The sequence below is a fragment of the Halichoerus grypus genome, chromosome 7 (genome assembly GCF_964656455.1).
Source record: "Halichoerus grypus chromosome 7, mHalGry1.hap1.1, whole genome shotgun sequence".
Taxonomy (NCBI): domain Eukaryota; kingdom Metazoa; phylum Chordata; class Mammalia; order Carnivora; family Phocidae; genus Halichoerus; species Halichoerus grypus.
In genome coordinates this window covers 29,028,626-29,041,544 of record NC_135718.1, presented here as the reverse complement: position 1 = coordinate 29,041,544, position 12,919 = coordinate 29,028,626, and the positions used below count along the sequence as shown (strand labels likewise).

Below are 12,919 nucleotides of genomic sequence, written 5' to 3'. Positions count from 1 at the left end.
GAGGAGGCAGAAATCAGAGTCTGGGTTGGCTGAAGTAGCTGTAATCTATGATGCAAGGTAACAGAGAAAAGGTGGCTGTGCAGAGAAGTCCCCAGGAGCCCTGTGGGAGGTCCTGTATAAAATCCTTAACTGAGGACAAGGCTATACATGTTCAGAGTGAGACTATGAGAGTTTACCAGATAGCAGTTAAGACAGAGTTGAGAGGGAAATAGAGATATTAGAGAACAAGCACTGCTAGAGAAAAAAAGCATAGTTCCTGGCCCTTTCAGAGTGGAGAGATCCTGTTAATACTTTGATAACATAGCTGGCATTCAGTTGAAACAGCAGAAGGCTACACCATAGGAGTAATGGCCAAGCTTTACTATAAGACCTACTCTAGATGCACCCTAACAAAGTATGAAACCAAGTTTTAATAAGATCCAGAAGAGAAATGGAGTTTGAAAGTTAATTCCTGACAAGCTAGACGAGCTTGAGAAACATCCTGAACTTTCCACAGATCTGTGGAAATTAAATTAAATTACAAATCAAAAATAATGAGATATCTAGAAAATCTCCTAGTATCTGGAAATTAAATCTTTTCTAAATAGCCCATGGTCAAGGAAAAATCACAAGAGAAATTAGGAAATACTTCAAACTAAAAAATAGTAACTTACCAAAATTCGTGGAACACAGAACAAACAATGCTTAAAGGAGGAATTTAGTTTTAAATTCACACATTAGAGAAAATAGCAAGATTTAATATCAATTATCTAACTTTTCACTTTAAGAAGCTAGAGAAAGAAGAGCAAATTAAGTCCAAAGTAAGTCATAAGAAAGGAATAATAAAGATTAGAGTAGAAATCAGCAAATAGAGAAAATTAACAAAGCCAACATTTTTTCTTTTAAAGGATTAATAAAATTAATGAACACCTCTCAATAAAAATTAAGAAAAAAACAGGAAAATCACAAATTAACAGTATCAGGAATAAGAGAGAAGAATCACTACAGATCCCAAAGACATTAAAAGGATAATAATGTAATATTATGAACAACTCTATGGCAATAAATCCAACAACTTAAATAAAATGGGCAACTCTTTTTTTAAAAAGACAAAAATTTATGAAGAAATACAAAATCTGAATAGCCCCTATATGTATCAAAGAAACTATAATAAAAATTTTGCATAAATAGAACTCCACACCCATCTGAGTTCACTGGAAAGTTCTATCAACCTTTAAGGAGACTTAATATTAATGCTACATAAACACTTTCAGAAAATAAAAAAGAATGTTCCCACTTTATTTTATAAGCCAGCTCAATCCTGATACCAAAATCTGACAAGGACATTACAAAAAAAGAAACTTACAGACAAATAGCCCAAATCCTCAACTGTTATTAATTAATGGGAAAAGACAGTGTTTTCACCAAATGCTGCTAGGATAAATGGATAAACATATGGAAAAAATGCATATTAATCTCCTCCTAACACAATTAATAATGTGAAATGGATCACAGACCTCAGTGTAAAAGCAAAACTATAAAATGTCTAGAAGAAAAGATGAAAGAAAATTTTTGTGGGCTTGAGAGTTGACAAGGATTTCTTAGATATAACACCAAGAACATTAAACATAAAAGAAAATTTTGATAAACTGGACTTACTGTGATTAAAACTTTCTGCTCTATAAAGCAGAGTAGAGTTTCATAAAACTGAGTAAAAAGTTAGCAGTTCCCTAACAGCAGAAAGCATAAACAGATTGTGGGATAGTCATACAATGGAAAACTCAGAATTTTTTAAATTTTATTTATTTATTATTTATTTTTTGAACTGGATCAGTTATCTTAATTAAGTTCTTTGCAAGAAACTTGGAACACCAATTTGTGAGGATAAACTCCATTTCTGAGAGAAAACACAGAGCAGAGGTAACTCTAAAGCTGAGGAAGAGCTTTGATTTTTGGCAGAATTTGTGAGTCCATAGCTTTCTGATCAACCTTGTACTGTTCTGTAATCTCATATTTCCCCTTCTCTGTGTCAAAAGTCTCAAAAGTTTATACAGCTTCTTCTTCTTGAAGTAAGCATAAGTGAGATGTTTTGGGATTTTTGCACTACTGATATAAATTTTGATGGATTGGCAATAACAAATTTCTGGTATGTTCTATGCAGAGGAACTTGACTGAGGGCCAGAGATCCATTCACAAGTAGCAAGCCACTGCTCAGTTGCTTCAGGAAAACCACCCTCTTGCTTCTATGGTGCCCAGTGAGGACAATCAAAATGGTTCCAGGAGTGATGCTAGCTTGCAGTTTTCTCACATGCTGAATGAAAGGTTTTTCCCGTGGCTCAATAGCTTTTGAGTCACATCTTCAGTAAGATAATACCTAGGCAATTTGTGAAGCTCAACCACTCAGATATCACCATTCCTGTCACCACCAACTGGTTTTGTAACAGTATCAAGAACCTTCTTCTTTTTCCTTTCAACCCTGGATTTAGCTGCTGAATTCTTCCTCTCGTACATGGCCTTTTTGTAATACATAGCTGATTGAGAGTATCTGTCAATTCCTCTGACTAGGTCAGAGTTTCAGCTGCAGTGGTGCTTCTTCTTTGGCGTTTCAGCCTTCAGATTACCCTTCTTAACCTTGCCTCCACCATCAGCCTTCTTGGCTTTAGGTTTTTTCCCCTTACTATCTGGATTCTCAGCTTTCATCTGCCATCTTGGAAGATGGGGAAGAGTCAAAAAAAATTTTAAATGAACTACTGATACACACAACAAAGATGACTATTTGGGGGGCACCTGGGTGGCTCAGTCAAGTTTCGGCTCAGGTCATGATCTCAGGGTCATGGGATTGAGCCCTGTGCTGGGCTCCACACTCAGTGTGGAGTCTGCTTGAGATTCTCTGTCCCTCTACCCCTCTCTACGCTCACGCTCTCTCTAAATAAATAAATAAATAAATAAATAAAATTTTTTAAAAAACAAAGATGAGTATTGGAAACATTACACTAAGCTTAAAAATCTAGACACAAAACGGTATCTATGAAGTTCAAGAACAGGCAAAATAATCTATGAAATCAGAATGTAGTTGCCTTCTAAGATGTAGCTGAACTGGAAAGGGACAGTAGGGGACACTCTGGATGATAGAAATGTTCTAGATTCTGTTTAAGGTGATGGTTACACAGGTGCATACTTTTATCAAAAGCAATCAAATTGTACACTTTGGATCTTTGCATTTTATGATAAATAAATTTTATTCAATTTTTCAAGTGACACTATAAAAAAAAATTTTAGTTCCTACTGAATTATGTAATTTTCCATCTAGATTTCAAAAAGTATCAAGTACCAAGTAAAATAAAACTCAATGACCCATACACCTTACATGAATCCAATTATAGACTGTAACAGCTAAAATGAAAGGTTCCAAAGTTTACTCACTTAATATTCTACAGATTAGGAAAGGCATATCCAGTATGAAAAGACACAACAAGAACAAGAATGGAGTGTCATGTTATCTGCTTCTTCCCTTCACCTCCCCACAGTGTTCAACCTCCAAGGAAAGCCCACCTGAATGCTCTGAAGACCAAAAGTTGTCAATAAGCTTTCAAGCCTTGTCACCATAAGGTAGGAATAACTCCAGACAAAACTTATCATCAGAACAATAACCAGGACCAACCTAAAAGCAATCACTCCTTTGGTAGCCCCATCAAGGTCATTCAAGTCAGTGAGACTGACCTTTCTCAACATTAACCCAGGATTCTAATCAAGCTGACATGGAGATGAACTTATTTTGTCCAGCTGGCTACAAAAACACATGCATGAATTCTTTCTTGCTCACCCTCAAGCTAGCCTTTCCCTCCCCTCCTCCTGTTTCTTTTCTTTTTCACACATGCACAAACAGTCACGTCGTCATATGAGACAAGTGAACACTGAATCTTAAGGGTAAAAAAACAGATGTTTTCCAATTATCCTTCACAAAACCATATTTTATATCGGGTTCTTCTATGGATTTATAACCAATGAAGAGATGTTACTACATTAGCTCATGGAGGGGGATGATAAAAACTGGAAAGGAAGAGTCAGACAAGGCAAAGAGAAGCTATCCAGAAGGCTGCAATTGGAGAAGCATGACAAATGGGCAGCACAGTTTTAGAGGGTTCCGGCAGAAAGGCAGATTGCCTGACTGGGAGAGATTCTCCGCAGCTGGAGCATCGCACACACCATCTGGAATTTTTTAAATCTGCTTTCCCCAGGTGATATGATTCTCAGAGTGCCAATGGAGATGAGAAAAGAAGTAATTGTATAGCACAGAACAGCTCCAAATGCTCCCCAAATTAGTTAATGAAATCTTGTTTGAATCAGTTTCAGCTTCCCCTCCACATTGAGCCCCTAGTTTTGTGTTGTTGTTCCCCCACAAAAAAAAAAAAAATTGAATGGTAGGAGTTTAACCCCTAAAGGTTTTCTGTACAGTGGAACAAAACATGATTCCCGAACAATGGTCAAAAATGGTGCTCCAACTGTCGGATCTGGTCCAAATTTCCCAAGACAGGCCAACAAAGCTTCATTTTCAGTCTCACTCCTCTTGACTGGTCTTAGCACTACTTTTAGCTGTTGCCAAATGGAGAGCCTACAGATTGAGGTCCCCAGTTTTTGTTCCCAGATGGTCCAAACTTCAGATTTAAAACAATAAGGGAAAATATAATTTTAAAAATTAAAAGAAACCATAAACCAAACTCATAAAAATGAAAGGCTTTGGTTTTATTTTTTCACAATATATATCTGTCTGTGAATATGGAGAGGGTGCATGCAAGAAAAGGAGAGATAGCTTACTGTGGAATAGGAGGGTGAGGGAAGGAATAAAAAGTAGCAGGAAAGGAATTCTGCCTCTATCCTCTATCCTCATATCTTCCCCTAATTGACTTTTTTTTTTCTCTCCTATCTTGTTTTATGCCAGAAGTATAAAGCAAACTTTCTCTGTGAAGGGCCAGAGAGCAACTTAGCAACTATTTTAGGTTTTGTGGGCCATGAGGGTTATGTCACAAGTACTCAACTCTGCCACTGTAGCATAAAAACAAACATAGACAATATGTAATGAATGAATATGGCTTTGTTCCAACTTATGAATAGTGAAATTTGGATTTCAAATACTTCTTGCATGTCATGAAATAATATTATTGTGATTTTTTAAAACTACTTAAAAATGTAAAAACCATTCTTTGGTCTCAAATCATGCAAAAAAAAAAAACAGTCAGCAGGCTGGATTTGGCCCATGGGCCACAGGTTGCCAATCCCTATTTAATACCAATAAATGCCATTATTCAAGGTTCAATTCCAGAACTACACAATGGCTGCAGCAAGAGTCTCACATGATGTCTTACTCAGAGTAGTTTTTCAAAATTGAAGTGTTCCATTATACCATGAGGAACTGTGGTAAACTTTTCATTCTCAGGATCACAGATGTCGAAAGGTGTAAATAAATGTGTATCTAAAATAAATTCCTTTCCTGCTTTTATACTTAAAATTTTCTCCTTTACCTATTCTTTTTATGGATCTTCTTCATTCTTGTTGGCATCAAGGGTAGTGTCTTGATGATCATAAACATTTTCAAGTATCTACCAGTGCTTCACCGTGGTGATGATAAAGATTAATATAGAGAGCAGTACATTTCTTTTCTCTTTCTCCCCCCACCCCACTTTTTTTTAAATGAAAACACCAACATGTCCACTCAAACAAATTAGCATCTCTATGTCGGCAGACTATTTGCTGGGAACAACAAACTCCTATGTCATTTTGAAAAGGCAAAAAAAGCTGGATACGAAAAGATAAGCAAGAAGAGTAGTTTATAACTTGTAAGTTTGGGCATAGCACTCTTCACAAGACTTTTCACTAAAGGGACCATTCTTAGCCAAAGGTACCAAGCCAGGAGCTGGTGCTACAGATATGGTCCTGGCCTTAAAAAACTTACAGTCAAGTTGTGGGGACATACATATGAGGCAAAAAGAAGAGTAATATAGTAAACCACAAATACTTCACAGATTTCAATATATATTAAAATATACAGCAAGATAGAATCCCACACAGATATTCTAAAAATGAAAGCTTAGAGAAATTGTATGAGAAAAATCCAACTAAAAAATACATTGAAAAAATACTTCCTGCCTAACAAAAACAGAATTAGAAAAATACTCAAAAAAGCCATAATAAAGTATAAATCCCCTACCTACTCCCCTCCAAAAAACCTATGGATAAAAAGGAAGGATCATCCCAAAAGGAAAAGAAGACAATTACAAATATAGTAAAATATAAGAAATAAAGCACAAAAGATAAATGATAATATGGACATAAATGAATGTCCTTGTGACATATATTGGGAGTTATATTTTTAGGTTTAAAGTCAACAGTGAATTTAAAAGTTTGAGCTAATAGTGTTTAAAATTCTACAGAAAATGCAAATATGTGGGGAATGCAAACTGGTGTAGCCACTGGAAAACAGTATGGAGGTTCCTCAAAAAGTTAAAAATAGAACCCCCATATGATCCAGTAATTGAACTACTGGGTGTTTACCCAAAAAATACAAAAACACTAATCCAAAGGGATACATGTACACCTATGTTTATAGCAGCATTATTTATAATAGCCAAATTATGGAAGCAGCTCAAGCATTCATCAATAGATGAATGGATAAAGAAGATGGGGTATGGTATATATATATATACAATGGGATATTACTTAGCCATCAAAAAGAAGATAGCAGGAAGGGAAAAATGAAGGGGGGGAAATCGGAAGGGGAGACAAACCATGAGAGACTATGGACTCTGAGAAACAAACTGAGGGTTCTAGAGGGGAGGGAGGTGGGGGGATGGGTTAGCCTGATGATGGGTATTAAAGAGGGCACGTACTGAATGGAGCACTGGGTGTTATATGCAAACAATGAATCATGGAACACTACATCAAAAACTAATGATGTAATGTATGGTGATTAACATAACATAATAAAAAAAAAAGAATGAGATCTTGCCATTTGCAATGATGTGGATAGAGCTAGAGAGTATTATATAAGTGAAATAAGTCAGTCAGAGAAAGACAAATACCACATGATTTCACTCATATGTGGAATTTAAGAAATAAAACAAACGAGCAAAGGGGGAAAAAAGAGAGAGACAAACCAAGAAACAGACTCTTAACTATAGAGAACAAACTGATGGTTACCAGAGGGGAGGTGGGTGGGTGGGAGGGGTAATGGGTGAAACAGGTGATGGGGATTTAAGAGTATACTTATCATGAAAAAAATAATAAAATAAAATAAAAGGATACACAAACCATATCAAAATACATGCAGAGAAGTGTCTAAAGAAACAAACAATAAAGACGTTTCTGAAAGTGAAAAAAAAATCCAAACATGGGCAACAAGAAAGAACTAAAGATAGAACTAAGCATCTGGTGGTAGGTACAGGTGACAAATAATCCAGGAACTCAGAGAAGGCTGAGGGCTGGGGAGTGATTTACAGAACATAGTTACACAGAGAGCACCACAGGAAAGAAATGCAGATGTTGAGGAAGGGGTGATGATGGGAGGGAACTTGGGCAGGATGGAAAGCTGCCTGCCCTTGACAAAAGGAGTCAATCCATTGGAAAATTATGCAAAAAAGACCCAGACAAAATAATGTCGGACCAGACAGCCGGGGAAAACCAAACTCCAAGATGGTCTAACATCTCCTCTATACAATCCATCTGTGGCGATAATCAATGAGCATTTGAATCATAAAGTTATTTTGAGATTATCTAATCCTAGGCATTAATTTTATAGATAAGTCTTCAAGCCAGAGAGGTGAACTATCTTATACAAGGTCCCATCATGAGTTGATGGCCGGGTCTAGGACTCCAAACCTAGTACCCTATCTCCAGTGGTCCAGTGTGGTCCAGTATGCTGTCCATTGCACCACTCTGCCTCCACACCAAGTCCTCAAGTGAGGTGTCCATTACTGTTACTCTCTCAGGAATTTCTGAAAGTTGCCTTTCAGTATCTGAACTTATAATTGTAGTCTGTAAGTTCAACGCTTAGCAGAATAAATGTAGCTGGGTTTTATTGTTGCTTGTTTTTTATCATTACAGCATCGCCATTACTGATTGTGTGGCCTTGAGCAAGTAAGTTACTTTACCCCTCTTAACTTCAGGTTTTATATCTATAAAATAAAGATAATAATAGTGCCTCCCACAAAGGACTATGGTAAAGATTAAGTAACATTTTACATATAAAGCATGTAGTACATGTCCTGGAATATAATAAACAATAAGTGTTAACTATTGTTAAAGAAGACGTTCACCCTCTCCCATATTTCTGCCCATGAGCAGCATCACAGCATAGTTAGTGGTTAGGACAGTAAAGAGCATAGACTCTGGGTGCCTCCTAGCTGTGTGGGCTTTGGCATATTATTTAAACTCTCTGTGTCTCACATTCCCTATCCATAAATTGGGTCATTGTAAAGATAAAATGAGATATTATATGTACACAGTATCTTTTAAAAAATAGAAATGCTTTAAAATAGAAGCACTTGTGGGGCACCTGGGTGGTTCAAGTAGATTAAGTGTCTGCCTTTGGCTCAGGTCATGGTCTCAGGGCCCTGGGATAGAGCCCCGCATCGGGCTCCCTGCTCAGCGGGGAGTCTCTTTCTCCCTCTCCCTCTGCCCCCCCACTCATGCTCTCTCTCAAATAAATAAATAAAATCTTTTTAAAAAATAGAAGCATTTGTTAATAAAAAGATATAACTTATAGAAATTTCCGTCTGCTAAGAAGTATGAGAGAAAAAATTTGGCTTTTCCCCATGGTTGGGTATGAGATAGTCATTGTATATGCTTATAGTAAGCTCCTGGTGGTAGTGTGAGGGGTAGGGGGAAATAGGCGGAAACTTCTCCAAGACTTCTATCAATTTGCCACCAAAATCCCTATCAGTAAGTCTTCTGTGCATAACTAAACTGCCTATAACTAATTCTTACCAGTCAGAAAGAAGAATGAAATGTACCACACTTCCAACCTACCCCTACTTCCTCACAGATATTTGGTATTTAGTAGCTGAATTTTCTCATTAAACATTTTGAAGGCTTTTTTTTTTTTTTTTGAGGGCATTTTTAAATAAAGTTTTTTCTGTTGCATTTTCCCCAACTCTCCATCTCTCTGTTGTCCACAGATATAAAGGCCTAGGAGCCCAGTATCATCACCATGGCCTTCAACCAGGGCCAAAATCCTAAATCTGGAACTGAGGGATCCACTGAGATTGCAGCCAGTAATCTGTCCATAGGCATAGCCAATGGTCAGAGCCAGAAGTCATGAAGTAAGTAAAATTAATAACCAAGACCTAAGCCAAGAGCCATAAAACAAAGTTGGCAAGGAAAGGCAGGGAAGGGAAATGGGTGTCAAAGTTAAGCCAAAGGAGTTACAAACACCTCATATTACCAGAACCACCTAGAGGCCATTGCAAACTGTTACTGCTGCTTTAGGCACAGTCTCCTTAAAAGACTACTGACCAATGGCTGAGCAGTCAGTTTGGAAGAGAACATTCTCCTTAGCCAATTCTCCTATTTTCTAGTTTCCCTTATCCTGGTGTGCTATTTCTAGCAATGTAGGCTTAGATATGAATCCCTTCCTTCTTGGGCCAGTAATTTAAGCTCTATGAACCTCAGCTAGCTCATCTGTTAATAATTCTTACCTTCATCGACTTGGTTTAAAGATTGTATGAGAATACATGTGAAAATCTTGAAGCTTTGATAAAATACAAATGAATTTTTTTGTAAGACACACTATTAAAGTTAAAAGAGAAATGTTAAACTGAGGGAAAATACTTATAACAAATATTTAAAATGTCAATATCCCTAATAATTCAAAACTTCTACAAATCAGTATAAAAATATCACATAATATAACACAGAGAGAAAAAATGGCAAGGCATAAATAGGCAATTCACAGAAAAAATACAAGATGCTCAACCCCACTGGGGATCAGGAAAGTGCAAACTAAACAGGGAGGTACGACTTTTCAACTTGGCAAGAATTAAAGAGATTGATAAATACCCATGCTGGCAAGGATTTGGGAAATAGGATAGTCATATATACAGTTGGAGGAAATAGAAACCTTTTAGGTAGGCAATTTGCCTGTAACATTTAAAATGTGACTAACTTTTACTCCAGTTATTCTACTGCTAGTAAACTATCAATCAGAAATACTATCATAAATTCATAAAAATACATGCACAGGTTATACATTAAAAATAACTAAATTGTATATAAATGTGTGCCTATATATAGATAGATATAACAATAATACTATATATATATATATATATGTTATATCTATATCTATACCTGTTAAAAAGAAAACCACAGGCTCAAAATGATATCACTTAGGCCAAGTCACCAAACCAGGGGTTAATACCTAATCTAACTGCAGTTTTGATATCCTCAGAAATTTAAGTCTTAACCAGTCAGAAATTTTCTGATCAGTGCCAAAGAGGTTATCTGACCCCTGCTTCCTCTGCTAGGGAAAGTGACCTTGCCTGGAACAACCCTTTTCATTTGCTAATAACTTCCTTGCCCCAACCTCCTTCCTATAAAAATCCTTCATTTTGTGCATCTCCTCAGAGCTCCCCTCTACCTGCTAGATGGGATGTTGCCCAATTCTTGAATCATTTAATAAAACCAATTAGATCTTCAAATTTATTTGGCTGAATTTTGTTTTTTAACATACCGTTGCTATAAATGTTATATATATATATATGTATGTGTGTGTGTGTGTGTGTGTGACACACACACACACACACACATACATATATATATATACACACACATAAATATGTTTATATGTGAACAGAAAAAGGTCTGGAAGTTTATACAACTATTAATGGTATCAATTCCAGGGGAGTGGGATTGGAGAACATGGGGAGAAGGGACCTTAAATTTTATATATATTTCTGGTATATTAAATATATACATAGTGTATCCTATAATTTTCTCCATTCGAATGAACTTTTCAAATTTTTAAAGAAAATGTTCTGCAGATCATAAAGCAAAGTACAGGTGTTATTCTTCTTAAATTATACCTTATCAACCAAAAGAAATTTAAGGTGACATACAAATGTGAAGTGTTATTATTTATTACCAGAATTTCTTACTTAAAATTATTTTCAAGTCAAGAAAAAAACAGTTGCATCAAGCCTTCCATATACATTAAAATGTAGTAATTCTAGGTTTAAAGTATAGAATTATAGCTCTCTTTAGAAAAAGTATGATTAGAGGGGCACCTGGGTGGCTCAGTTGGTTAAGCATCTGCCTTCGGCTCAGGTCATGATCCTGGGGTCCTGGATCGAGTCTTAGGATCAAGTCCTGGAATCTAGCCCTGGGATCAAGACCCACATCAGGATCCCTGCTCAGTGGGGAGTCTGTTTCTCCCTCTCCCTATGCCCCTCCCCCTGCTTGTGTGCACTCTCTCTCTCTCTCAAATAAATAAATAAAATCTTTAAAAAACAGGGGCACCTGGGTGGCTCCGATGGTTGAGTGTCTGCCTTCAGCTTGGGTCATGATTCTGGGGTCCTGGGATCGAGCCCCACATCGGGCTCCTGGCTCAGCGGGGAGCCTGCTTCTCGCTCTCCCTCTGCCTCTCCCCCTGCTCATGCTCTCTCTCTCTATCTCCGTGTCTCAAATGAATAAAAAATCTTAAAAAAAAACCAAAACAGAGTATGATTAGAGAAAAGTTCCTTGTAAACTTTAGCAAGTTTTATCCTTCTTTATTATTGTCATGCTTAAAAGCATATTACAGACATTAATACTATTCTTAGAACATGACACCATATCTGACCTAGTTGTCTTCTAAAGTAATTACCCCAAACTAAAATTTCCTTCTTTTTATATCTTTCCCTTTTCTCAGTTTATTAGATCATTTTAAATCTGAACATATTTCTCTCAGGTACAACAAGATCACCAGCTTTGTTTTGTGAGATATAAGCAAATTAAACATACATGCTTTCCATTTCATCATGCAAGGTAACATAAAAATATTACAAGTTCATCAAAAAACAAGAATTCCAGTAAACCATGTTAAGCTCAGAGGCAAATGGAGCCTTAATGTGCCCTTTGCCCCCTCTGTGCCCAGTTCTTCTTCAGTACTGCCTCCCAAGCTATCCCAAGCACCCTTCTAATAAAGCCTGCTTTTAGGAAAGGATCTGAAAAGCAAATTGATGAGTAGAAAACATACAAAGGAATAAAGCTATAACTGTTAAATTTCAGAAACTGATTTTTTAAATTCCATGAGTACCCAATATTTCCAGGTACTGTATACAATATGAACCAAACTGATGGGCCTTATCCTCAGAAAACATGGAGAATAGATAAATAAACAAGTAGTTATACGAAAGTGTGGTTTGCTATGATAGAGTTAAGACAGTGTTGTAAGAGGGGAGGTTTAACCAAGTGCAAAGGATCAGAGAATTCTAGAAGAATTCTAAGCCAAGGAGTGAAGAGTGAATGAGCATCAACTAGACAAAGGCGTGTGGGAAGAAGAATGAAGGCATGAAGAATGCCCTCCTGACACCTCTGAAATCACATCACCCATTCATCCAAAATATATGTCTGACTCTGACGAGTAGTGAAGTAGGAATAAAATTCAAACCTTCTAACTTCCAGTTCTTTTCATCATTTGGAACACTAGATCCCTGGCATCCTCACCTCTCTTCAGCTTCAAGTGGTCATGGAAAACAACCAAACTGATAAAATAAGTCACAGAAAATCACAAATGCAGAGCACAAAGTGAATAGATACGGGCAGACAGCTGGGAAAATGGTTTTGTAAGACTTTCTCCGAAGGACAAATGTTTAGGACAAAACAAAATTCCCAGCAATGGTGTAAATGCTCCTAAAGATTGTAGCTTTGGCAGGGCAGTAAATATTCAACCCCAATGTCCAAACAGAAC

The 12,919-nt window shown here is 36.8% G+C and overlaps 1 protein-coding gene and 1 pseudogene across 1 annotated transcript in view; both read right to left on the bottom strand.

Annotated features, from left to right (window-relative positions):
• The window catches only part of HPSE2 (heparanase 2 (inactive)), a 657,615-nt gene that overhangs the window by 544,488 nt on the left and 100,208 nt on the right, over positions 1-12,919 (bottom strand). The gene's annotated exons all lie outside the window — the stretch shown is intronic.
• On the bottom strand, positions 1,819-2,679 carry LOC118551280 (large ribosomal subunit protein eL6 pseudogene; annotated as a pseudogene).